We start from the raw sequence: 24,968 nt of genomic DNA on the forward strand, positions 1-24,968 counted from the left end.
GCTTATTTCTTTCTTGCTTACTTTGCTTACTTGCTTACCTACTTATTTGCTTACTTCCTTGTTTCCTTTTTGCTTACTTACTTCCTTATATGCTTACTTGCTTACTTTCTTATTTCCTTCTTGCTTACTTTGCTTACTTGCTTACCTACTTATTTGCTTACTTCCTAATTTCCTTCTTGCTTACTTGCTTGTTTCCTTTCTGCTTACTTACTTCCTTATATGCTTACTTGCTTACTTTCTTATTTCCTTCTTGCTTACTTTGCTTACTTGCTTATTTCTTTCTTGCTTACTTTGCTTACTTGCTTATTTCCTTCTTGCTTACTTTGCTTATTTCTTTCTTGCTTACTTTGCTTACTTGCATATTTCTTTCTTGGTTACTTTGCTTACTTGCTTACCTACTTATTTGCTTACTTCCTAATTTCCTTCTTGCTTACTTGCTTGTTTCCTTTCTGATTACTTACTTCCTTATATGCTTACTTGCTTACTTTCTTATTTCCTTCTTGCTTACTTATGCTTATTTCTTTCTTGATTACTTACTTTCTTACTTGCTTATTTCCATCTTGCTTACTTAATGCCTTATTTGCTTACTTGCTTATTTCCTTTTCGCTTTTTAATTCCTCACAATTATTATTTAATATTTCAGAAAGATTAATTTTCTATTAATAAATTTAATAATTTCCAACTTGGACTTTTAATATGTATATTTTTAATTTTAAACACAAAAATTTGAGAATAATAAGGATTTTCATAAATTATTGTTTTATTCCATTAAATACAAATTTAAACATTTTTCTTTATAATAATAAAAACATAATTTAAAAATATTTCATAAATTGACCTTGAATATAGTTAGAAATGATTCATTAATATAAATAATTTTTAATTTTGTACAACGATAGTTTATTAATTTGAATCTTTTTCACAAGCGGTGAAATAAAATTGAGATTAATATATAAGGACAGTTGAAACTTTCTGAAGCATTAATGTAAAGCGTGCGATGTGTGTATTAGTGTATGCGTTTAGAATGTACTGTAGGCAGGTGTATCAATTAGTATTTGTTCGTAAACAATTGTAGGGGGTTTAGGTAGTGATTAAAGTAGGTAGATTGAGAGTTACGGCAGTATTAATATAGATCTACTGAAGTAACATTATTTTTTATTTTTGTTCTTCAAGATTTACCGAACTTTCAGTAAATTGCAACTCGTCAGTTTTACCGAAGACTTTATCTTACGTTTTACCGAACTATTCAATAAATATGAATGTAGCGAGCACTTGGCTTACGTTTTACCGAACTGTAAGTGAAGCGCTAATACATGTATCGTGAGCTTTATGATTTTTACATTATTTTTCAATGCAATTTCTTTTACAGTCTAGTTTTTGAAAAATTACTGTTTTGACACTTCATCCCAGTTTTACCGAACTAAATTCAGTAAAATTTCAGGAATAAATTTTCTCCGTGTGTAAAAAAGCCAGGGCAAAAAATCCATTGAATATTTTGTGAAATTCACTTGTTTTCTATTTAAACTAACCTTCTTATTTTACAAAATTTCTCGTGTTTATTTAATAAAATTAATTAAATACGACGAAAAAGTAGTTCAAAGTGCATTAAAAAAATAAACAATGAATAAACGGTTGCAACGAAATATGTTATCTGTGGTGAAACTTAAAGAGAACTTCTAAAAAAGGTACGAAAAATTGGCAGTGCAAATCGAAAACAGGTAAACTCAATATAATTTTCAATTTTGCTTGCTAAAAACTCTTTCATAATTATTAAAATATTTTTCAAATAAGACTATTTGTCATATAAATAAAGGAAAACTATAAAAATACCTAAATTGATAACATGTTTTGCTAAAATCGTAGGGTGGCTTTTTCACCCCACCAGGTGGTGCAAAAAAGCCACTTACAGTGCTTTCGTAAAACTCTTATAACTTAGTCCTTTCATGAGATAAAAAATATTTCCGTCAAGAATTTTTAAGCTTAATAACTAAACTTTCAATAACAATTGGAAATTTGTGAAAAAAATTTTAAATACAGATTTTACAGCATCAAAAGTAAAAATGTGGCTTTTTTACCCCACTCTACCCTATTCATTAAATAATTTCTAAGTAATAATTTTATGATAATTCTTCAAGAATTAAATTATTTAAAAAGAAATTATTGTCAGAAATAGAAAAAATTGAAGGTTTTGTATTATAATTCTTGTCACTTTCATAGTTTAAGAGGCAAACAAAAAGAACACCAAAATTCAAAATTTTCTTATAAATTCTCAAAATTTAATTTTTTCCAGTACTTTTAATAAAAAAAACCCTGACTTTTCCCTGATTTCCCTGGCCAATTCTAATTTCCCTGACTTTTCCTGAATTCCCTAACCTGTGGCAACCTTGCATAATAAATAAATAAATATAGAACTAAAAAAATAAAATTACACCTCTTCAATTTCAAAAAACAATTTAACCCAATCCAACTACCCTAAATTGCAAAAGCAGGGAACTATGTCACTAGTTTCCTCTAACTGAAAATCCAACTAAACCAAATAAAGAAGAATTATTTGCCTCTTTTATCGAAAATACGATTTCGTCACTAAATTTTTCATTGCTAATGGTATGAACGAGAGAGAGAGAGTAGCAAGAGTATTTTTTTTTGCTACCAAAAAAACGGGGTATAAGGAGGGAGGACAAATTGTTTGTCAGAGAGGGAGGAAAAAGGGGGTGGCGAGTGTGTATAGAAAGGAGATGGAGGAAATGGAATTCTGTGTGCGGTCGTTTTCGCAGTGTCTAGTCTTTTTTTGAGAAAATTGTATATAGAATATAGACGTAGGGCAAGCGACGCCCACGATGACGCCGAAGCAGGGGTTAGCTGCGCGAAAATGTCAGACCACTAGTCGTTTTACGATACACCCACGCTCGAAAAACTAGGACAAAGTCGATTCATTCATTCCTCTGATTCATAGATGTAAAAGAGTTCAAGACAGAAGGGGGTGTGTAATACACAGACTTCCTCAATCCATAAACAAAATTGAAGCGATACAATCTCATGAGAGATTGACTCCTGGAAAATGTTACCGGTCCGACTTCAAAGTATTTCCAAAATTTAATTATTTTCGTGTTCTCAATATTCGGCTAAGAGTGGGGCCTGGCGGGTTGAATCGCGGGGTCGATGAAAAGTGCGATTGATTAATTTATTAATTGACTTTCGCAATTCATCGACACGGGATCAACAGCGGCTACGCTCTCACGTGCCGGCCGAGGACACGGAAGGTAGTTTTTTTTTTAAATTCAAATTTATTTAAAAATTCAGTTTATTATTTTTTGTTTTGTAAAATATGTGTTTCTTTTTGTGTTAAATATAAAGTGTGGCCGTTAATGACCATTGGATACGGATTTAATAAAATGAAGATATTTATTTATAATATTGGACGAATATGGTGACTTGGAAGTCGGAACCGGTCGGGAAACCAAAATCTTCCTCAACAGAACGAGTATTCTTTGCCAACTGTTGGGTGACTCGTAAGTGCACGACCGTAATTAATAAAGTGGCCCTGGAGATTTCAGGTCCACAAATTTATAAATCTTGATAATTAAAATAAAATTATTATTTAAAAATGTCTATGTCTGATGGTATAAAAGAAAGAGAGTGATTTTAGTCGTGTGATGAATTGCGAATTATTCTTTTTAATTATTTTGTTTATTAATTTATTATTTTGATTGATTTCTTTTTAAATATTGTTATTTGGATGTGCGTATGTTTGTGTGTCTATTTGTCATTTTATTTTCTATACTTGTATAAATCCCTGACGTCAGGCCTATTTGAATTAAACTTTTGACGGAAATACACATTTTATTTCTTTTTGTAAATTATTTGTGTGTTTATTAATCGAGTATTTTGTATTTTGTGCAATTTCATGGTTTTATTTTATTATTTTAAATTCTGTGTTTTATAATTTTTATTGTTTTTTGTATTTTGTATTGTCGCGGTTTTTATTTATTTTCATGAAATAAGAAAATCGTTACAAAATTTTCAAGACATTCCGCGCCCCTAATTTCAAATCAATTTTTCATTCCCCCATTTTTCAAGAAATTTTCAAGATGCTTTAGCGGGCGTTTATTTGCCTTCTATTTTCTCCATTCCCCCGGATCTTATGAATCTTATTATACACTATTTATCATTTCTCCACCCCCCTAATTCTCTCTTATACCAAAGTACATATATCAGGGTTATCACGAAAATTTGATTTTTCTTTTCTATATGCAACTTTTCTCTGATTTTATGACAGAATTTTGACTTGTTGTCCGATCCTTAATCTCTAAAATTGAATCAGTGAAAGTCTGACTTTTATAGTGACTCTGTTCTCACGATTTTAACCAGTAAAATTTCACTAAAATTTCACTCTAAATCTAAATTAGTAGAATTCTACTAACTAACGGTAAAATTTTACTAATTAGTAATTTTCATAGACGACTTTTCTCCTTTTGGATTAGTAAAATATTACTAATTGTTAGTGAAATTTTATTAATTTTTAGTGGGATTTCACTAATTGATAGTTATCTAATTCACTAAATAAATTAGTAAAACTGTTTCATCGACAATTAACAAAAACAATTCTACTAAATTGTTCGTAATAATTTTATTACCAATTAGTAAAATTCTATTAAGAATTAGCAAAATTTCACTAATTACTATATTTTATTTTCCTGATTTTTTCCTAATTTTCCTCGCAAAAATATTTGTTTCTTTCTTAACCTGCTAATAAATTGAATTCCTGCAACGAATTTTATAATTCATGACAAAATTTAAATATTTATAAAAATAATTTTATTCTTGTGAAGAATTCTATAAAAATTTTTAAATAATTAATTTCTTTCGACTAATTTTGTTCAAATACGAATTTAAATAACTGCATTCCTAAGAAATTTTTATTATTCATGAAAAGAATGGAAATCTTACGAAGAATTTTACAAAAATTTTTTTAAATAATTGAATTCTGTTTGAAAATTTTCGGAAAATAGTAGATATTGAAAATCATTGAATTGCGAAAAATTTTTTTAAAAAATTAAATTTTACAAACAATTCTATTGAAATTTATGATAATAATTTTTTTTTATGAAAGAAAATTGAATTTCCATAAAGGAATTGATTACTTTTAAAAATAATTGAATTTCTGTAAAAGAATATTGTTATTTATGAAAATAATTGAATTTTTCATAGAATTTTATTAAAGTGCCTCAAAATAATTGAATTTTCGGGAATAATTTTGTTAGTTATCTTTAATAATTGAATTCTTTCGAAGAATTATTTATGTAAATAATTGAATACTTGGGAAGAATTTGATTAAAATCTAAAAGAATAATTGAATTATTTCAAAAAAATTTAATTAACATTTTATCTAAAATAATTGATTTCTTTCGAACAATTCTATTAAAATATTTAAAAATAATTGAATTCCTATGAAAAATTCTAATATTTTTGTAAATAACTGAATTCTTCAAAAGAATTTTAAAAAAACATTTTTTTAAATAATTGATTTTTTCGAGGAATTGAAATTAAAGTTTTAAGAATAATTACATGTTTTGAGCAATTCCTGTAAAATTGTATTAAAAATAATTAAAACTCTGCAATGAATTTTAGTATTTATAAAAATAATTGAATTATTGCAAAAAATTTTATTAAAATGTTTTAATAATGATTTGAATTTTTGAGAAAATTTTTTTTTTAAATTGAAATAATTGAAATCTTTATAAGAATTTTATTAAAATTTTTAAAAAGAATTGAATTTTCGTGAAAAAATTTGTTATTTTTAAAAATAATTGAATTCTTCATAAGAATTTTATAAACAATGTTTCAAATAATAAATTTTTTCGAAATGTAATAAATATTATGAAAATTTTATTTTAAATAATTGAATTCTTGTTGAAAACTTTATTTATGAAAATAATTGAATTTTGGATGAATTTTATCAATTTATTTTTTAAATAACGCAAAAAAGTAGTAAAAAGTAGGTTTTAGTAGATGAATTCGAAGCCTGCAATAATAATAATATAATTATACTAATTATATAATTTTACTAACATTTAGTAAAATTCTAATAAGAATTAGCAAAATTTCACTGATTTATAGTAAAATTATTACTAATAATAATAAAAATAATAATATAATTATACTACTAATTTGACAAAATTCCTGATTCCCCTGACCAATTTCAATTTCCCTAATTTTCCTGACCTACGTCAACCCTGATTATATGAATGAACTCTCTAGCCACACATTTTTGGCAGAGACGTACATTAAAAACAAATTTCCACAATTTAATTTCCGAATTTTCATCCAATATTGAAAAGAAAGAAGTAGAAGAAGAAGAAAAAGAAAAAGAAAAAAAACTGCTGTAAATTTAAAAAGTTTTCTTTTACTCTTGGGACGTATAAATGAAAATGATGGGTCAAACGATGTGCAACCAAAGTGTCCGGAAACCGCTGAAGAGACTACTTGCTTCCATCTCCGTTTGAATATCCTGTTAAATACAATACGTCTGCTATTTCTGGCTGCGAGCCATTGTCGATAACCTCCACTCTGTTGGCGAACGATGACAAGAATAGAACTTACTTTTCTTTCCCTTTTTAAAAGGATTTCTCTGTCATTTCATTGCCTAATTGTCAAATTAGCCAAGACTTCATTTATTCATCTAAAACCTGCCATTTTTTTCCACTGCTTTTTTCTACCTTTTCCCCTTTTTATACTTTTGGTACTGTTTTAATTTTTTAAAATAGTTTTTAATTTTTGATAAATTTAAAAATTTTTTTGATACAATTTTGTTTTGTTTTAATGACTTTAATTTTTTTCTATACTTTATTTTTCTAATGCTTTTTTTACGTTACAGCCAAATAAAAAATAAATCCATGACTCAGAAAAATAATAAACAATTCGAGATCAAATGCACGTGGTATAGAGTGAGTTTCAAAGAAAAGCCTATATGAAGGAATGCGAGTGAACTCGGACCGTATTGAGTCAGACCACAGCAAGTGAGCCAAGTAAGCATAAAATAAACGACTCTACGCACGACTCACGCAGTCTAACACACGTACTTACAAATAATAATGCAATTCTACCTATAGCACGTTACAACTTGAACCAAGTGTATTACTAAGAAGAAAGTAAATGGAATGAATATGAGAACAAGAAAATGAGATGTTGCAATTGCCGCACTATCAATGTCAACCAAGTAAATTAATGTAAATTGAAATATTTACGAATATCGCCACTATATATTTATACAAAAACAACAAAAAACAACATTTACCATAATAGTAATAAATTAATGTGAAATTATTTGACACGCTTCCTGCTACATTATAATATTGTGCCTACATATTTCTAGACAAAATATAGAAATTTTTCTTCTAGACTAAAAACACGTTGTGTTGCATTATAATACACTTGATACGATACTACACACAGTATATATTAGCAAAAAAATATGTATACATATATAAAAAAAAATATAATATATACATATTTTAAAAAAATATACATATCAGGGTTGACACAAATATTTATTTTTCCCTGATTTCCAGACAAAATTTTCATTTTTTCCCTGACACTAAAAAATATTCTGATTCACTCTAAAAATTATTAGATACTCAAAAAAATGTTCTATTACATTTATTTACAAATTTCTTTAATTGTAAAATTATTCAAAAACAAAACTTCTTTTTTCAATAAATATTTAATAATTATTTTCTCGTAGGAATTAAAATTCTTGAACACATTCAAATTCAAACCTTTTTGAAATCCAACAACTTGTAATAATTTAAATTACCAAAAAAATTTTTCAAAAAAATGTTAATTGTTTACAAAAATCCTAATAAAATCCTTCGCAAGAATTCAATTATTTTTACAACAGGGTGTTTTGTTAGATTAAAACAATTTTTTATTCACAATTATCAAAAATTATCAAATATTCGAAAAACCGAATATCTTAAAATTCAACTTTTTTCCTTATTTTTTATGGCATTTAGCTTCATTATTTTTGGGCTCTTCAAAAATACTTTACTTATTTAGTAGTCTCCACCCTTTGGAAAAAAATCTAAAACTATTAAAAATTATCAAAAATTAGAAAAACCGAATTTCTTAAAATTCAACATTTTTTCTTCTTTTTTATAGAAAATATTGAGAAAATAATTCCCTTACTTTTTACTAATTTTATTTCTGATTTCTTGGGACAAAAATATGGTGACATATTTAATAATAAATTAATATCTAATGATAAAAACAAACGATAGTAAAAATGTTCTAAGTTTTGTTAGATTAAAAAAATTGTTTATTCACAAAAATTTTAATTTTTGTTTAAATTTTTAGAAGTTTTCCTGACTTTCAATTAAATTCTCTGACATTTCCTGACTATTCCCTGACCTGTGGCAATTTTTTTCAGATTTGGAATGAAAATCAGAAAAAATAGAAATATATAATAATCATGGAGGCATAAAAATTTATGTCTTGACGTGTATGTCCTTGAAAACGTGCATCCATTTAAAATTCACGTTCATGCAATAAAGTATATATTATATTTCGTAAGAACGCATTTGCGGTTGTTTACCAAGTAGAAGCGACCTGTGCGAGAAATGAACATGGTATACAATAATGACACCAATTCCACTCGAGGTGTTGCAATTCCTTTTATCTATAAGATTCACGAGAGATAAACTCCTCCAATCAATAATCGAAAACTTACAATTATTTTCCAAATATAATATATTTAAGTCCGAGAGAAAATGGTCAAAGATTTTTTAAACGTTAAAAAAAGCAGGAATAATAATAATTGAATTTTTTCGAGGAATTTAAAAAAAATTTTTAAGAATGATTAAATTTTTCAAGGAATTCGATTAAAATTGCATTAAAAATAATTGAAATTCTATGATGAGTTTTATTATTCATGAAAATAATTAAATTTCTATAAAAAGTGTTATTATTTATGAAAATAACTGAATTAAGAAAATTGAAAAATTTTTTGAAAATAATTGAAACTTTTTAAAAATTCATTGGCCAACTCTCTCGAAATATAAATATTTTGCAAATTTGAAAAAATGACTATGTAACAATATACACCGAAAAAAATTTATTTGATTCAAATAAACGAGTAATTGTCTATATCAAATATTTATTTGTACCAAATGATTATTTATTTTCAGCAAATAATTTTTAATTAAATGAATTAAATGATAATTGCTTGAAATAATAAAATTGTTGGTTCAAATAGGTGCAATTTATTTGATTTAAATAACAATTATTTGATTCAAGTAAAGATTTGTTTAAGAATATATGCAAGTAACAAGTCAGTTGAATTAAATAAATTTTATTTTCAGTGCAAAAACTATTGTTACAGATTTTTAGTTTTAATAATTTAAAAAAATGTAATTTCATGATTTAAAAAAATATAATTTCATAATTTAAAAAAATGTAATTTTATAATTTCATGGGGGAGGTCAAAAATGGTCAAAATAGTGTGACGAATGGATAGCCCCTTCGGTCTTTAGAATTTTTAACTCAAATTATCCAAAATTTCAAAAAAATTTTATTTCAATCATTCAGAAATAATAATTTTTTAAAATTGGAAACGATAAATTTTAAAGTGAATTGCTCTATTTTTAGCCGAAGGAAACTACAAAAAGTAGTGACGAAAAATACTAATTTTTAAAATAGTTCCATTGAATTGAAAATAATTATTATTAATCAAAACTAAAGTGCTCTGAATAGAAAATGTTCCTAACAATTTCTTTAAAATTAGCTATTATTTACCTTTAAAAAAATTCCATTAACTTTGCATTCCCGAATTGTATTGATGTTGAGGAACATATTGTTGATCATGATGAATTAGACCCTAAAGAAATCTGTAAAGAATACACGCACAGTAAAAATTAAATCTTATTTTAAGGCAAGACTATTTCCCTTAAAATAAGATTTTGTTCTTACAGTCAACAAACAAGTACAATGTGATAATAATACAAACATTGTAAACAACATAGTGACAAAAAAGAAATAAATAGAAAAGTAAATATTACTGGTCAGTCCAGTAACTATGACTCAAATTGCACTGGAACTCCAGTTATTGAAATACACAATCGCAGCAAAACTTTAACGATTATTTCAGTACCGGCTTTAGGGCAGTGTGCAATTATACTTGCGTTAGAAGACGCCTTAATTACACAATGGCTGTGAGAAAACTTTTTTTTCTCTATTTGGGGAAAGATGCCACTGTATTTTCCACACAGACAACGCAAAAGTGATTAAAGCCGGCACTTCCTCAATTTTCTACCTACCCCTTGCTATTTCTAAACGCGGAATCTATTTCAAACATACTTGCAATAAATTTACCCCCCACCTTATACCTGAAAATTCCTAAATTTTATTAACAAAATGAAAAAATTAAATTTTTTTATGCAAATATAATACGTTCACTCTACGATCATCTTTCATGCCGCCAAGGTGCAAAAAGCCTACACTAGGGATAAAGGGGCACGTTAGGCTCACCCATACGTCCCGGGACGCATCCGTCACCTTAGCTCAAAAATCACTCAAAAAAAGGAAAACAAAATTCCTGAAAGAAATGATAAATTAAATTTTTAAATGCCATTTTTAAAAATTCTACTTTTAGCAATTAGTTAAAAATAAAAAAAACTATTAATTAAAACAAAAGAATCGAATAAAACGATAAATAATTGATTAAAACAAAACAATTCAGTCAAATATTAAATAATTGAATAAAACAAAAGAATTGAACGAAACATCAAATAATTGAATAAAACAAAACAATTGAATGAAGCAATAAATAACCCAGTAAAACTAATAATTAAATAAAACATGAAGTAATTGAATAACAATGTCATATACTGAACTAGAAAAATAAATATTGCAAAGAATTTTAAAATTAATATTTATTACTAGAGATAAAATTATTTTTTAAATTTCAAATTTACTTCTGATTACTTTTTATAAAACGGAAAAAATTTATTTTGAATTATATTAAAAATAGCAAAAGAGTAAAAATTAAATCTTATTTTAAGATAGGGATAAAAATTAATTGAGTCTTGAAACTAAGATTCGTCTCAATTTAAAATCAAAATTGTGTGAAAATAAATTATATTATTATAAATTAAAAAATAAATTATATATTAAATAAATTATAGTTCTTAAACAATTCAAGTAACTGAATTTCCAAAGAATGTAAAATTATTATCTTAATTTGACATAAACTCTTTTAAATTGAACACAACACAAAGCTAATGACTTTAGAAATTATCTTAATTTAATAAATTAATTAATTATCTTAAATTCGACACATTAAAAGAGCTAAAAATCAGCATTATAAATCAATTCTGAAAATCAATAATGACTGCCTTAACAATATTGCAAATTGAAAATAAGACTTCCCTCAAAATAAGATTTACTTTTTACACAAATAATGAAAATTAAATAATCAAAATGACATAAACATGTAAACAATAAAAAAAACATTGACAATAATATTATTTACGTAGTAACAGAAAATACTAGAAAATAATAAAATTTGTCAATGGCGTCACTATGTTGTTTTTTGTGTCTTCCCTGTTTCTAAACATTTAAGCAGTCAACAATATATTAAACAAAACAATAAAATAAATTAACTTTAAACAAAATGATATATTTAAAGAGAAAGAACAAGAAAGTTCAACAAGAAATTCAATAGTTGAAAATTGAATCAAAAAAATTTCTATGTATTTCTTAATAATTGAATTTCAATAATAAATAATTCATTAAGTGATTTGAAAGTTCTGAACGTTCAATTTATTTTTTCTCCAAATTAAGATTTTATTTCAATAATTTTGCATCACTGTTAAAAAAAGTTAATTATAAATTTTCTAAATGTAAAATTTTAGATTTTAATTTTATTGCAAACGGTAATTTATGAAAATATTTTAAATTTAAAAAAATTTCATTCATTTGAAAGTTAAAAACTTTTGGATCATTTAGTTAACGAAAGAAACTCAAATATTTGTCAAAACAGGGAAGAGCTTAATTTAAGAACCACTTGCTCATTAAACGGCGACTCCCACGTTGGTCGATGGATGCTTTGCCATCGCAACCTCCTCTACAGAAAAATGGGTGATGTGTCCAGGGGTGTCCAACAAAAATTGGGAAAAAATTCTCTGCCTTGCCTTGCACGGTGAATCCACTTACGTAGTCCGGGTGTCCTCCTTCTCATCCTCATCCTTCCTTTTTTTCCTTCAACTTCTTCTTCTTCTTCGAAAATGAACTGAAAAAAAATAATTTATTAAAAAGAAATTAAATTATTTGAAACATTTTAGTAAAATTACTTTTGATTTAGTACAATTACTTTTATTAAATATTTAAATCTATTTTTATTAATTATTAAAATTAATCAATCAAATTTATATTTCCGTAAGATTTAGTATTGAAAATAAACTCACTATTAGTAATCAACGCCTGGTGATGAATAAAAACGATGACTGCAACCTTTCTCCAGGAATTTTTATTTTCCTCCTCCAAGAAATCCAGAAGCAATAAGGAAAAAATGCCTCAAGTGAGACATCAGTGCATGGGCTGATGCATTGCAAGTTTGAATGCAATAAAAGACAGTTAGGAATTTGGTTAAATTTCATGAATTGAAATTTTTTGAGCAACTGCGTGCTCCAAACTGATTGGACATAACCTACAAAAATGTCTAATGTCAATAATCGTTAATTTATTAATTATTATAGTTAATATAATTAGTGCTTTAAAATAATATCATTAACTGTTGTTAATTGTAATTATCATGTTGTTAATATACTGAACATTTCTATCCTTTCTCAATTATGTCCAATTTAAAAACAAAATTATTGTAAATTATAATAAATAATACCATAAGTAATTTAATTTTAAATTAAATTAAATAATTATTATATTTAAATAATTATTAAATTATTATAATTATTAAATAATTAATTATAATTATTATGTTAATATAGGTACTAAACATTTCTATCCTCGATAAATTATGTCCAATTTGGAAACAAAATTATTGTAAATTATGATAGAATTATAGCATTAGTAATTAATTAAAATTTAATAATTATAATTAACTATTGTTAATTATATTTATGTTAATATACTAAACATTTCTATCCTTATTCTCAATTATGTCCAATTTAGAAACAAAATTATTATAAATTAGGTATAATAGATGATAGCATTAGTAATTTAATTAAAATTTAATAATTATAATTAACTATAGTTAATTATATGGTTTTACGTTGTATTGTTATGTTAATATACTAAACATTTTTATCATTCCTAAATTATATCCAGAAAATGTTACACACAATCTCCGAAAAACAGATCAATACATTTTGAGGTTAGAAATTAATGAACGAAATTTTAATCATAAAAATTATGAATAATTATCCGAAAATTAACGAATTTGATTCACAATTCTATAAAATTAGTTGAAAATTACAAAACTTGCAACATAATAGTTGATTACTTTGAATATAAATAGAAATTATTACGATCCCCTCCCAACAATCGTAAGAGAAACGTACAATTGACAGATTTAATAGTTTAGGAAAGTTGCAACCCTGCCACGTACAATTTATTTCGCACTCCTTCCACGATTCATAGAACAAATAATTATACAACTCTTACCTAGCTTGGATCCGCAAATGTTTGTTTCTTCCACTGATATGATTGCACTGTAGGAAAGCGAAACTTCTCCGTCCGCCATTTGCTTATCTGTAATCACATTCAACGAGAGAAAATCAATAACGAAAATCAATGAAAACGAATAATATTCAGTATACTTGTACTAAATTCATTACAAGATTGGTTAAATATGAATAAAAATAATAAATAATACAAATAATGGTATTATTATTTTACAATGATTTTTATTTCAATCAGCGAAGAATGTGATTTCCTTCATGTCGGAACGAAAAAAAAATGCTTTTTCAAGTTACACAAGTACCACAAGTGTAAAAAATAATTATACTTGGTAGTTATTATCGTATTATCGAAACATTTATTTACAAAGCGCAAGGACTGTAGAAAAGCAGACATATTTACCACAGCTTGATGTCAGGACAACGCAGCCAATCAGCGAGTAGCATGGAACACTTGGTATGAAAGAAAGAAATTTCTTCGAGTTGCGCAGATCCTCCGTCGTGAAGCGCCAAATGCGATGTGCCGGAACGTGCGAAAACGTCGCCTATTTACGTGGCTGGGGACAAAGGCGGCTAAGCCAATCAGAAACTCCGGCGCTTTCTGATTGGCTGCGCGCTCCTGAGCTTCAGCTACAGGGGCCAGGCGGCCACATAAATACTCGCCGCGTTCGCTGTTCTTGCAGCAGATGGCACTTAGCGCTACACAACGGAGGATCTATGCAACTTGAAGACTTTTTCTTTCTTTAGGCTGCGTCGACAATAGAAAAAAATAATGTGTAATTTGCAGTGTAATGTGTATTGTTTTTGGCATTGACAACTGTCAGGGGCAATTACACTATATATTACACAATTTTCTACACATTATTTTTTCTGTTGTAGACGCAGCCTTACAGGTTTTTCAATGCTGCTTTCTGATTGGCTGCGCTGTCTCAACAACAATCTGCAGTAAATATTGTCTGCTATTTTTCAGTGTTTTTGCATTTTCACGCAGTAATTATTTCAATAATTAGTAAACTTGTGTCTTGTACATCGTAAAAACATATCTTTTCGCACAATTTGAAACAAGATTTGCTCTAATTTACTTCAATATATGTAACTGAATAATTATTTCCATAATTATTTCTACAAATACTACTGAATATTATCAATAGTTTTGTCGATTGACAAATACGAAAAATAAAACATAAATATAAGTAAAAATGTCAACAATTATAAAAAAACGAAAAATCTACAAGAAGTAAACGTTCTTTTTTCGCAAGTATCGAGAAAATTTAAGAGTGAGTATTTTCAGAATAAAATGTTTTAAAGAAAAATCTGACACTCTAAACGAAACTTAGTTCAGTGTCATAGTTTATCGTATTTCGTAAGAAATATAAATTAAATTTCATATTCGTTTTGGTAAAAGGTAATAATTTAACTTTTTAAACAAGGAAAAGTAGTTTTTCGAATAATAATTACAATTGTTTTTGTCAAGTGTCAACAAGAAGCATTTGTTGATTTGTAGGTTATGTTGTGTTTTGGTGGAAGAGTAATTATGAAATTAATTTCAAACAATTAAAAGTTTCATTTGCAGGCTTCACACTCATCTTATACTAAAACCTACTATTTACTACTTTTTTTATAAAAAATAGGTATTTTCAATATCTAGTATTTTCATAAAATTACCTAAAACAATTAATTTTTAAAAAAATTGATAAAATTCATCTAAAATTCAATTCTTTTCATCAATAATAAAACTCATCGAAGAATTTCAATTATTTTGAATACAATTTTAAATTAATTAGTAGAAAAATTCAATTATTTTCACAAATAAAATTATCCACAAGAATTCAATTATTTAAAATAAAATTTTCATGATATTTATTATATTTCGGAACAACTAATTATTCAAAAGAAAGTTTATAAAATTCTTATTAAGAATTCAATTATTTTTAAAAATAACAAAATTATTCACATAAATTCAATTCTTTTTAAACATTTTGATAAAATTTTCCCAATAATTCAATTATTTACATAAATAATAACATTATACTCTGGAATTCAATTATTTTTGAAAATTCTAATAAAATCCATAGCAACTATTCAATTATTTTCATAAATAATAAAATTCATGGCAGGATTTCAATTATTTTTAATCCAATTTTACGGGAATTGCTAAAAAAATGTAAATATTCTTATTATAACTAGTCGAAGCCATAAACTGAAGAAGAAGAAGAAGATTATTATTTAAATTATTTAAAAAAAGGTTTTTTTAAATCTTTAGAAAAATTCAATAATTATTTCTAAAAATATTAGTATTTTTCACTGGAATTCAATTATTTACAAATATTCTAATAAAATTGTTCGAAAGAAATCAATTATTTTTAAAAGTAATAAAGTTTTTCTTAAATATTCAATTATTTTTAAAAATTCTAATAAAATCATTTGCAAGATTTTCAATTATTTTTAAAAATAATATAAAATGCTTGTTAAGAATTCAATTATTTTCAAAAATTTTAGTAAAATTTGTTGCAAGAATTCAATTATTATTAATATAATAAAATTCTTCTAAGAAATTTAGTTATATTTAAACTTTTTTTTATAAAATTCGTGTAAAAAATTCAATTATTGTCAAGATTTTAATTCAATTATTTTCATACATTACTTTCAAGATTACACTTTAATTATTTTGTAGAAACTAAAATTCTTCTCTTAATTCTTAATTCTTCTCTTAATATTTTCTTGAAAAAGTTCCTTAAAAATTCAATTGTTTTAAAAAAAGTTAACATAAATCTAAAATATTCCTTGAATCGAAATTCTCATAAAACTCTTTGCTTAAATTCAATTATTTTCAAAAATTATACAAAGATTCTTTGAGAGAATTGAATTATTGTCAAAGTTTTAATAGAATTCTTTGTAAAATATAATTATTATTATAATTATTTTTAAAAACTTTTCGCAATTCAATTATTTTCAATATCAACTATTTTCATAAAATTTCCAAACATAATTCAATTATTTAAAAATATTTTTGTAAAAATCTTCGTAAGAATTAATTCTTTTCTACTTTTTTAAAATTAATTACTTATTGAGTGCTAAGTCTGTATTTTTCCTACTGTTTGTCGAAACCGTGATTACTTCATAAAATTGCTCTGCTTTCGATTCTTTCCAGGTAAAAAGGTAAAAACATTTTGAAATAGAATTCCTCAAATGTATACAACATTTGACAGATGATGTTAATAATTTCGTTGATCCTGTTTATAGGTAAAAGAAAAAAAAATGAAATAGAGAGCGAGAAAGAAACCTATGAGCAGAACAAACACACTTTTTGTGCTACAAAACCCGTTACTTTGATTAAAGAAAAAGAGGCGGAATCTTCGATGAGACTCTCGGCACAGGAAAGGTCGCAGTTCGAAGAACAAGGATTCGTACGATTTGGTTATGAATTATTGAACGTGCGTCTGAGTTATCGTAAAACTATATTAAATCAAATTTTAATCAATGCGGCTCGCGCCATCGTACTAATTAAATTTTTTACCAAGTTCATTTATAAATCTTTCAGTGAGAAACTGTCAGAAACCGCCAACGATTACTTTATGGAAAAAAACTGCGCCTTATATCATCAAATTAATTAAATATGGAAAGCGCCTAGTTTCTCTGCGTGCATATAAATTACACATCATCAAAAAAAAGGTAATTTCGAAAAGTTTTGAAAATTCATAATTAATTTTTGCCCGTAAAATAGCAGTAGTAATAATAATAATAATTGTCAGAGGAAGAAATGGAATCGATAACACTTTCACTTAACCTTTTTGGCACAGGTTTCGTTTCATGTAATTTATAATTCTTTAAATAATACGTTCCATTTGTGTATGGTGACAAATATATTCATTGTGAATTTTTGCGCTTCTTTAAAGGAATAAAAAGCACGTGTCAATTTATAAATCTGAAGTGAGAACTACTTTTGTGTATCAAATGCCTTTGGTGAGTTGATGACAACACATTCAGGTGGTAAAAAAAAGGAAACAGAGTAACAAAATCTTTTGTACTAAAATGTGAACGTGTCGACAAAGAAGTGCTCGTATTCAGTTGCTTCTTTTGATGATACCCAACGATTCATATGGTAATCGCGCCTAACTGGGAGGGAGGTCACTCTGCTTTTATTAAGGGCAATAACATACACAAATTTTATTAGTTCTTCTGTCATTTAAATTCCTGAATTCAAATTTTCAATCACAAATTTTGAAGCAAATATTTCTGAATTCAAATTTTTAATCACAAATTTTAAAACACATATTTCTGAATTCTAGAGAAAATCAAATTAAATTGAATTAAATTAAAATTTTCAAAAATTTTAATTTCAATTACATAGAAGAATATTATTATAAAACAAGATATCGATCACTCCGAGTCTTCGACTCGGAGTGATCGCTGTCTTCATGTTTTATAATAATTAAAACTTCACACTATCGTTACTTTATATTATAAAAATATTGTTACTGTAATTTCTTCAAAATTATATTCATTTCAATTCAATTCTTCATTTCTGGAATTTTAAACTAAAATTATTTTTTATAACAATTTTTTTTAATAATTTTTGAAAAAGTTCTTCTTTGAGAATTTTTAAATCCATTTGTTTACAATTCAATTTTACCTAAACTTTCGATTATTCTGACATTCTTCAATTAAATAAATTAGAAATTAAAAACTTTAAATAATTGAAAAAAAAATTCCATTAAACTTTTTGAGAAAAATTAATTCTAAATTACCTTAAAAATCTTGTCAACAATTTAATTATTTTTATAGATAATAAAATTATTCGCATGAATTCAATTATTTTAAAAAATTTTGAATAAAATTCTTCGAAATAATTCAATTATTTTTAAAATTGACAAAATTCTTCCCAAGAATTCAATTATTTTCAAAATTGATAAAATTCTCTGCAAGAATTCAATTATTTTCAAAAATGATAAAACTCTTCGTAAATATTCAATTATTTTCAATATTAATTTTTACGTAATTTTGATTATTCTGACATTCTTCAATTAAATATATATTAGAAAATAAAAACTTCAAGAAGTAAAGAAAAATTCAATTAAACTTTTTTAAAAAATAAATTCTACAGAATTGTTAATTAAAAGTAGGAAAAGTTCAAATTTTCTAAAAGATTTTAATTTAAAACATTTTCAAAATTCAATTATTTCTAAAAATTTACGCTATATTGCTTTCAATATTCAATAATAATCTAAAATTTTAACTGAAATTCATTTTTAAATCAATATTCATAGAAAAATCCACGAGAATTCAATTATTTAAGTACAAAAATAAATATTTTATTAAATAATTGAATGCTTCTTAAAATTGAATTTTTATAAAGACTTTTATCAACAAATTTTTAAATAATTGAATTCTCTTGACAAATTTTAATAAAATTTTTAAGAAAAAGTTTATTTTTCGGAAATTTGATTAAAATTTTATTAAAAATAATTGAATTTCTCCAAAGAGAAAAGATTTTTTGAAACCTTTTTTTTCATAAAAGTTTTTTAACATAATTGAAATTTTGCCAAGAATTTTATTAAAGTTTTTGAAAATATTTGAATTTCGGAGAAAAATTCATAAAGGTTATTGAAATATTGACGAGAATTTTTGTAAATTATTGAACACAATTAATATCTGCGAAGAATTATATTACTTTTGAAATTAATTGAATTCTTGAGACAAATTTTATTAAAATGTCTTTTTAAATAATTGAATTTCTTTGATAAATTTTTAATAAAATATTTAAAAATAATTATATTTTTCGAGGAATTTCATTAAAATTGTAATAATTGAAAGTCTGAGATGAGTTTTATTATTTATAAAAATAATGAAATGTTTGCATAGAGTTTAAAATTTTTTTTTAAATAATTGAATTCTTTTGAAAAATTTTATTAAAGTAGTAGATTTATTAAAAATCATTGAATTGAGGAAAGTTTTTGAAAATAATTGGAATTTTGCCATGAATTTTATTAAAATTGTTGGAAATAATTGAATTTCTAAGAAGAATTTTACTAGTTTGGAAAATAATTGAATTTATGCGATCATTTGTAATTGCTTCAAAATTCAATTTCTTTTAGTGTTTTTAATTAAAATTCTTCTATTAATCCATTTTTTTAATAATCAATTAAAATATATAATAAAAAATTTAACTAATTTCAAAAGAATTGGAATAATTTAAATTTCTCAATAATTCACGTTCTTTAAGACGATTTCTAGTTAAATTCATTGAAAATTGAAATTTTACAAAATTTCAAATTAAAATCTTTTGAAATTCATCTGTACTTATGAAAATTGTAAACGCAACTTTTTTAAAATTTAATTAATTTTGAAATATTTATGTAAAATTAGATTTCAAGAATAAACTTTAAAAAATAACAATTTTCCAGGATTTCGATCAAAATTCCCTGTCTTTTCCAGGTTTTTTTAAGGTTTATAAAATTCCCTGACATTTCTAGGTTTTCCAGGTTTCCAGGTTGCGTGGCAACCCTTCTGCTATTATAATTATTTTTATTTCTATTATCACGATTACTCTCACAAAATAACTATTATTTTTTGTTTTAGAGAAGAAACAAAAGAAGATACAGCGCAGAGAGAAAGTAAAATTTGTTAATTTTACACCTTTAGGAAAGTATAAAGAAAAAACGAGCACCTAACTGTTGAAAAGTAATTTACAATGATACATAAAAGTGCCAGGGGAAAATATTTTTGGCAATGAAGACAATAAATTTGTTGAATAACCCTTTAAGAGACATTCCCCGGAGAGTTAACAAATCTTTAAAAGATACTTGGTCGACTCATAAAGATAAATACTTTTTTAAATTACAATTTTATTTATGAAACAAGATCCATTGAGCTCTACGCATAAATGTAGAGGAAGGGAGGGAGAAGATGAAGAAGAAGAAGAAGAAAGGGAGATATATAACGAATTAGAAATACCTTTGGTGCCATGTGGCGTGAAAGAGGTCCCGAATCCCGCTAACTTCGCGAAAAGTTATGATACTCGACATTGCCCTCGCGCTTACCTACTCTTTCTCATCTTATATCGTTTCTTTTTTCCTTTCGGCACAAAACGCGCGCAGAAAGAAAGAAAGAAAGAGAGAGAGAGAGGGAGAGAGAAGAGCTTCTCTTTGGCTAATCGCCGAGCTCGTTTCCAATGCTCGTTCGTTGCTCAAACTTAAATGAATAGCCATGGTTATTTGGATGGAAGGGGTTGGATGAACCAGGAGAGAGGGCTGTCATAAATTTAAACAACAATTAACATTCAGAGTCGGTCTGTTCCCACAGACCTAGCGCCCTAAGCGCCTTGGTACAAAGTTGGTTTAATGTGTGCACAACGTTCGTGGAAAAAGGTATACACGGATTCGTGTATAGGTGCCGCCAAGCCATGTCTTCGAATATATATATAAAAGACAAAAACAAAAAGGTAAAAAATATATATATGAACCATCGAAAACTGGATGCATCGAGCCGAGGTCACAGGTTAAACTGTTCTCTCAACGCCATTTGGAATTTATTAATCGCACCACCGAAAGTTCTACGGGTTATAACACTTTTCACCAACACGAGACCCTCTCATCTTTTAGGATTAACTGTAAAATTAAATTGGAGCAGCAGGGAGAAATTTTGTTTTCACCAAATACTCTATTTTGTTCGCTCTTTGCTCTATTTTCTTTAATCTTTGCTATATTTTGTTCACTCTTTGCTCGATTTTCTTTAATCTTTACTCTATTTTTTGTAATATTTACTCAATTTCTTAAATTTGTTTAATTTTTACAACAAAATTGTATATTTATTCAACAAACTAGTCATAATTAATTAGTGCAAACCAGTTTATTAATTCATTTGCAAAAATTACTGCTTTACGAAAAGATCGCAAAAGACAAAAAAAAAAGTGGAAATGAAGATTTTGTTAACCAAAACCATTGGTAAAATTATAATCATGGCTTCGATTCGGACAAGACAAAAATAACTGGTTTTAAGGAAAAACAATTTTTTTACGAACGTTTGTTCGCAAAAAAATTGGAAAATTATTTGTTGTAAATTGTAAATTATTCAGAATTTAAAATTCTAAATTTCAAAAGTAAAAATAGTATTTAAATAGAACTCACCGCGTGTTTGAAGTAGTTTGCCTCCATACTTTATCTCCCTCTTTCTCTTCTTCAATCTTCAGAAGTTCTTTTCATTTTCTATACTACTCTTGATCTTGTTTTCTATAAAAAAAAATAAACCGAAAACTTTTAGTTAAAAAAAACACTAAAAAAATAACTACTAAATTTTACAGCAATATTTACAAATTAAAATCAAATTCGAGTCGCGATATTTTTAAATAATTAACATTAATAATATAATTCTTTGTTAATTAAATTAAATTTAAAATAATTGTATTCAGTTTATATAAATTTAATTTAATTTAAGGAAATTTAGTTTAATTTTCGAAAGAAATTTAATTCAATTTAAAAATATTAATTCAAAAAACTTAAAAAAAAGGAAAATTTTTGAAAATTACATTAAAATAGTTTTTATTTTTCTGAGAGGATTTAATTTAAGAAATTTCAATTTGGAAAAGAAATACCATTTCGTTTAAAAATATTAATTGAAATATTAATTCAAAAAACGGAAATAAAGAAAAATTACTGAAATTTGAATTTAAAAAAAATTTTTTATTTACGGTTTTTGAATTAATATTTGAATTAATATTTTTAAACGAAATTGAATTTCTTTTCCAAATTGAAATTTCTTAAATTAAATCCTCTCAGAAGAATAAAAACTATTTTAATGTAATTTTCAAAAATTTTCGTTTTTTTTAAGTTTTTTGAATTAAAATTTGAATTAATATTTTTAAATGGAATTAAATTTCTTTCGAAAACTAAACTAATTTTCTTTTTCAGAGAGTATTTGATTTAAGAAAATTTAATTTGTAAAAGAAATTTAATTCCATTTAAAAATATTAATTCAAATTTTAATTCAAGAAACAAAAAGAACGAAAATTTTCGGAAATTACATTAGGATTGTTTTTATTTTTTTGAAAGAATTTAATTTCTAAAAAAGATTATATTTCATTTAAAAATATTAATTCCACCTTACCTAAAAAAATTTCATTATCATGCAGAATTACTTGGAATAAAAAAATTAAATTAAAACCCACATATTTAATTTAAAAGTTAATTATATCTAAACTAAAAATTAGTATTCTTTGAAATAATTGAAATTTCCTAAAATTCTATTAAAAATAATTGAATTTAAAAAAAAATATTGAAGTTTTTTGAAATAATTGAAAATTTCCTAAAATTCTATTAAAAATAATTGAATTTTTTTTAAAAGAATTCTACTTAAATGTTTGACAAATTTTTTTTTGTTAGTCACAGTAACAAATTTTTCAAATGTTTCAAATCTAATTGTTTCTTCTAAAAATGCTTAAATTGTTCATAATCGAATTTTCCTTGAATTTTTTTTAAGCGATCAGGAAAAAAGTCGAATTTTCTATTCGGAAATTAGGGGAAAACAAAACCAAATTTTTGTAACAACTCTGATATAAAAACACAAGACAAAAATAAAGAAAAAAATTTTCTGTAAATTGCAGTAAAACATTTTTCTCGTCAAATAAGAGAGAACCACAAGAGACAGAGAGAATATTTATTGACAAAATATAAAATAAACCCTGTGAAAATTTGTTTGTATCGCATCGCATCACAGAAGAAAACATCCTTGTCAATCTATAATTAGAAATAATTTAGCTATCACGCTAGAGAGAAAAAAAAAAAATAAAAACACTTCTAAAGCGACATATTTATAATGTCCCATGGAATGATATAATAATTTTCTCTTTTTGATAAAAACAAAAATCGAAGAAGTCGATTACCTACAACGTGAGCATATTAACAAGATGAGGGGGTAAAGAGAAAAAAATTGAACTCAAGGTGCTTGATAAATTAGAAGCACAGAAGACTAATCATAGGTGCGACGTGATTAAAAAAAAGATTCTCTAAAGCGAATCATTGAGACTCTCTGGGTAAGCTTCTTTTTTTTCTAATCGCAAAGAGAACAGTATTATGTATAAACTTTGATTTTCGCCTTTTTTTCAACTTATTTTAAATAATTATTCTCGTCCTCAGATATGCGTCAACTTTGAAAATTAGAACTGGAGCGGCACACAACTGCGTGGAGTATCTCGAAGGAGGCTGAACAGGGACTCGGTAATAAAGTCCCTAATAAGCACTTCTTCACGATAAGATCCGTTAATAATGACGCTGAGCGAGAAACCAAAAGTGAGAGGACGTGTATATACGCGCTTGCGTTCAAGTTTTCTATCCTCAAAACAAGTGAAGAGCTGGCGCCACAAAAGTGATTTCAATTATAACGTTGCTCTCAACCACGCGCTACATTTTGGCAGATCAGATAACAAAGTAATTAGGAAAGATTGACAACGTTTGCCGAAAAAAAAGGCAATTTTTTTCCTCGAGGCTCTCCCTCGTCTAGTCGCATTCTTTCTTTTCTTTTTAATTAGATATCTGTTCATTTTTGGGGTCCTTAGAATTTTTTCATATTTTAAATTTATTTATTATTTGAAGAGTAATTTAACTTTATAAAAAAAAATTTATTTGATTCAAATAAAAATTCCCCAAAACAATTCAATTATTTAAAAAAAAATGATGAAATTCTTTCAAAATTCAATTATTTCCATAAATAATAAAAATTCCACAAGAATTCAATTAATTTTGAATAGCATTTTCAAAAAAAATTCGAAAAAATTAATTGCTTAACAAAATTCTTATACAATTTTTCATAATAATTCAAATACTTTCATTAATAATTACATCTTTCATAAAAATTCAATTTAAAAAAAATTCTTCTCAAGAATTCAATTATTTTCATAAATAATAAAACTCATCGAAGAATTTCAATTATTTTTAATACTATTTTAAATTAATTATTCGAAAATTCAATTATTTTTACAAATAAAGTTTTCCACAGAAATTGAATTATTAAAAGTGAAATTTACATAATATTTATTATATTTCGAAAAAAATAATTATTTAAAACAATGTTTATAAAATTCTTATAAAGAATTCAATTATTTTCAAAAATAACAAAATTTTTCACAGAAATTCAATTTTTTTTAAACATTTCAATAAAATTTTAGCAATAATTCAATTATTTTTATAAATTTTTAGAATTCATAAGAAAATTCTGAATTTTGGTGTCTTTTGTTTGCCTCATAAACTATGAAATTACCAAGAATTATAATACAAATCCTTCAATTTT

The 24,968-nt window shown here is 25.3% G+C and overlaps 2 long non-coding RNA genes across 2 annotated transcripts; one reads left to right on the forward strand and one right to left on the reverse strand.

Annotated features, from left to right (window-relative positions):
* The first annotated feature begins 2,764 nt into the window (after positions 1-2,764).
* Positions 2,765-3,857, forward strand: LOC122497758. The gene is made up of 2 exons (XR_006301171.1): positions 2,765-3,260; positions 3,355-3,857. It is a non-coding gene; the product is annotated as an uncharacterized LOC122497758 (long non-coding RNA).
* An 8,211-nt stretch (positions 3,858-12,068) lies between these two features.
* On the reverse strand, positions 12,069-14,193 carry LOC122497748. Its single transcript, XR_006301170.1, has 4 exons — positions 14,092-14,193; positions 13,675-13,761; positions 12,459-12,700; positions 12,069-12,283 (listed from the first exon to the last, which is right to left on the reverse strand). It is a non-coding gene; the product is annotated as an uncharacterized LOC122497748 (long non-coding RNA).
* Between the last annotated feature and the right edge of the window lie 10,775 nt (positions 14,194-24,968).

The sequence above is a fragment of the Leptopilina heterotoma genome, unplaced genomic scaffold (assembly GCF_015476425.1).
Source record: "Leptopilina heterotoma isolate Lh14 unplaced genomic scaffold, ASM1547642v1 Lhet_136, whole genome shotgun sequence".
Classification (NCBI taxonomy): Eukaryota; Metazoa; Arthropoda; class Insecta; order Hymenoptera; family Figitidae; genus Leptopilina; species Leptopilina heterotoma.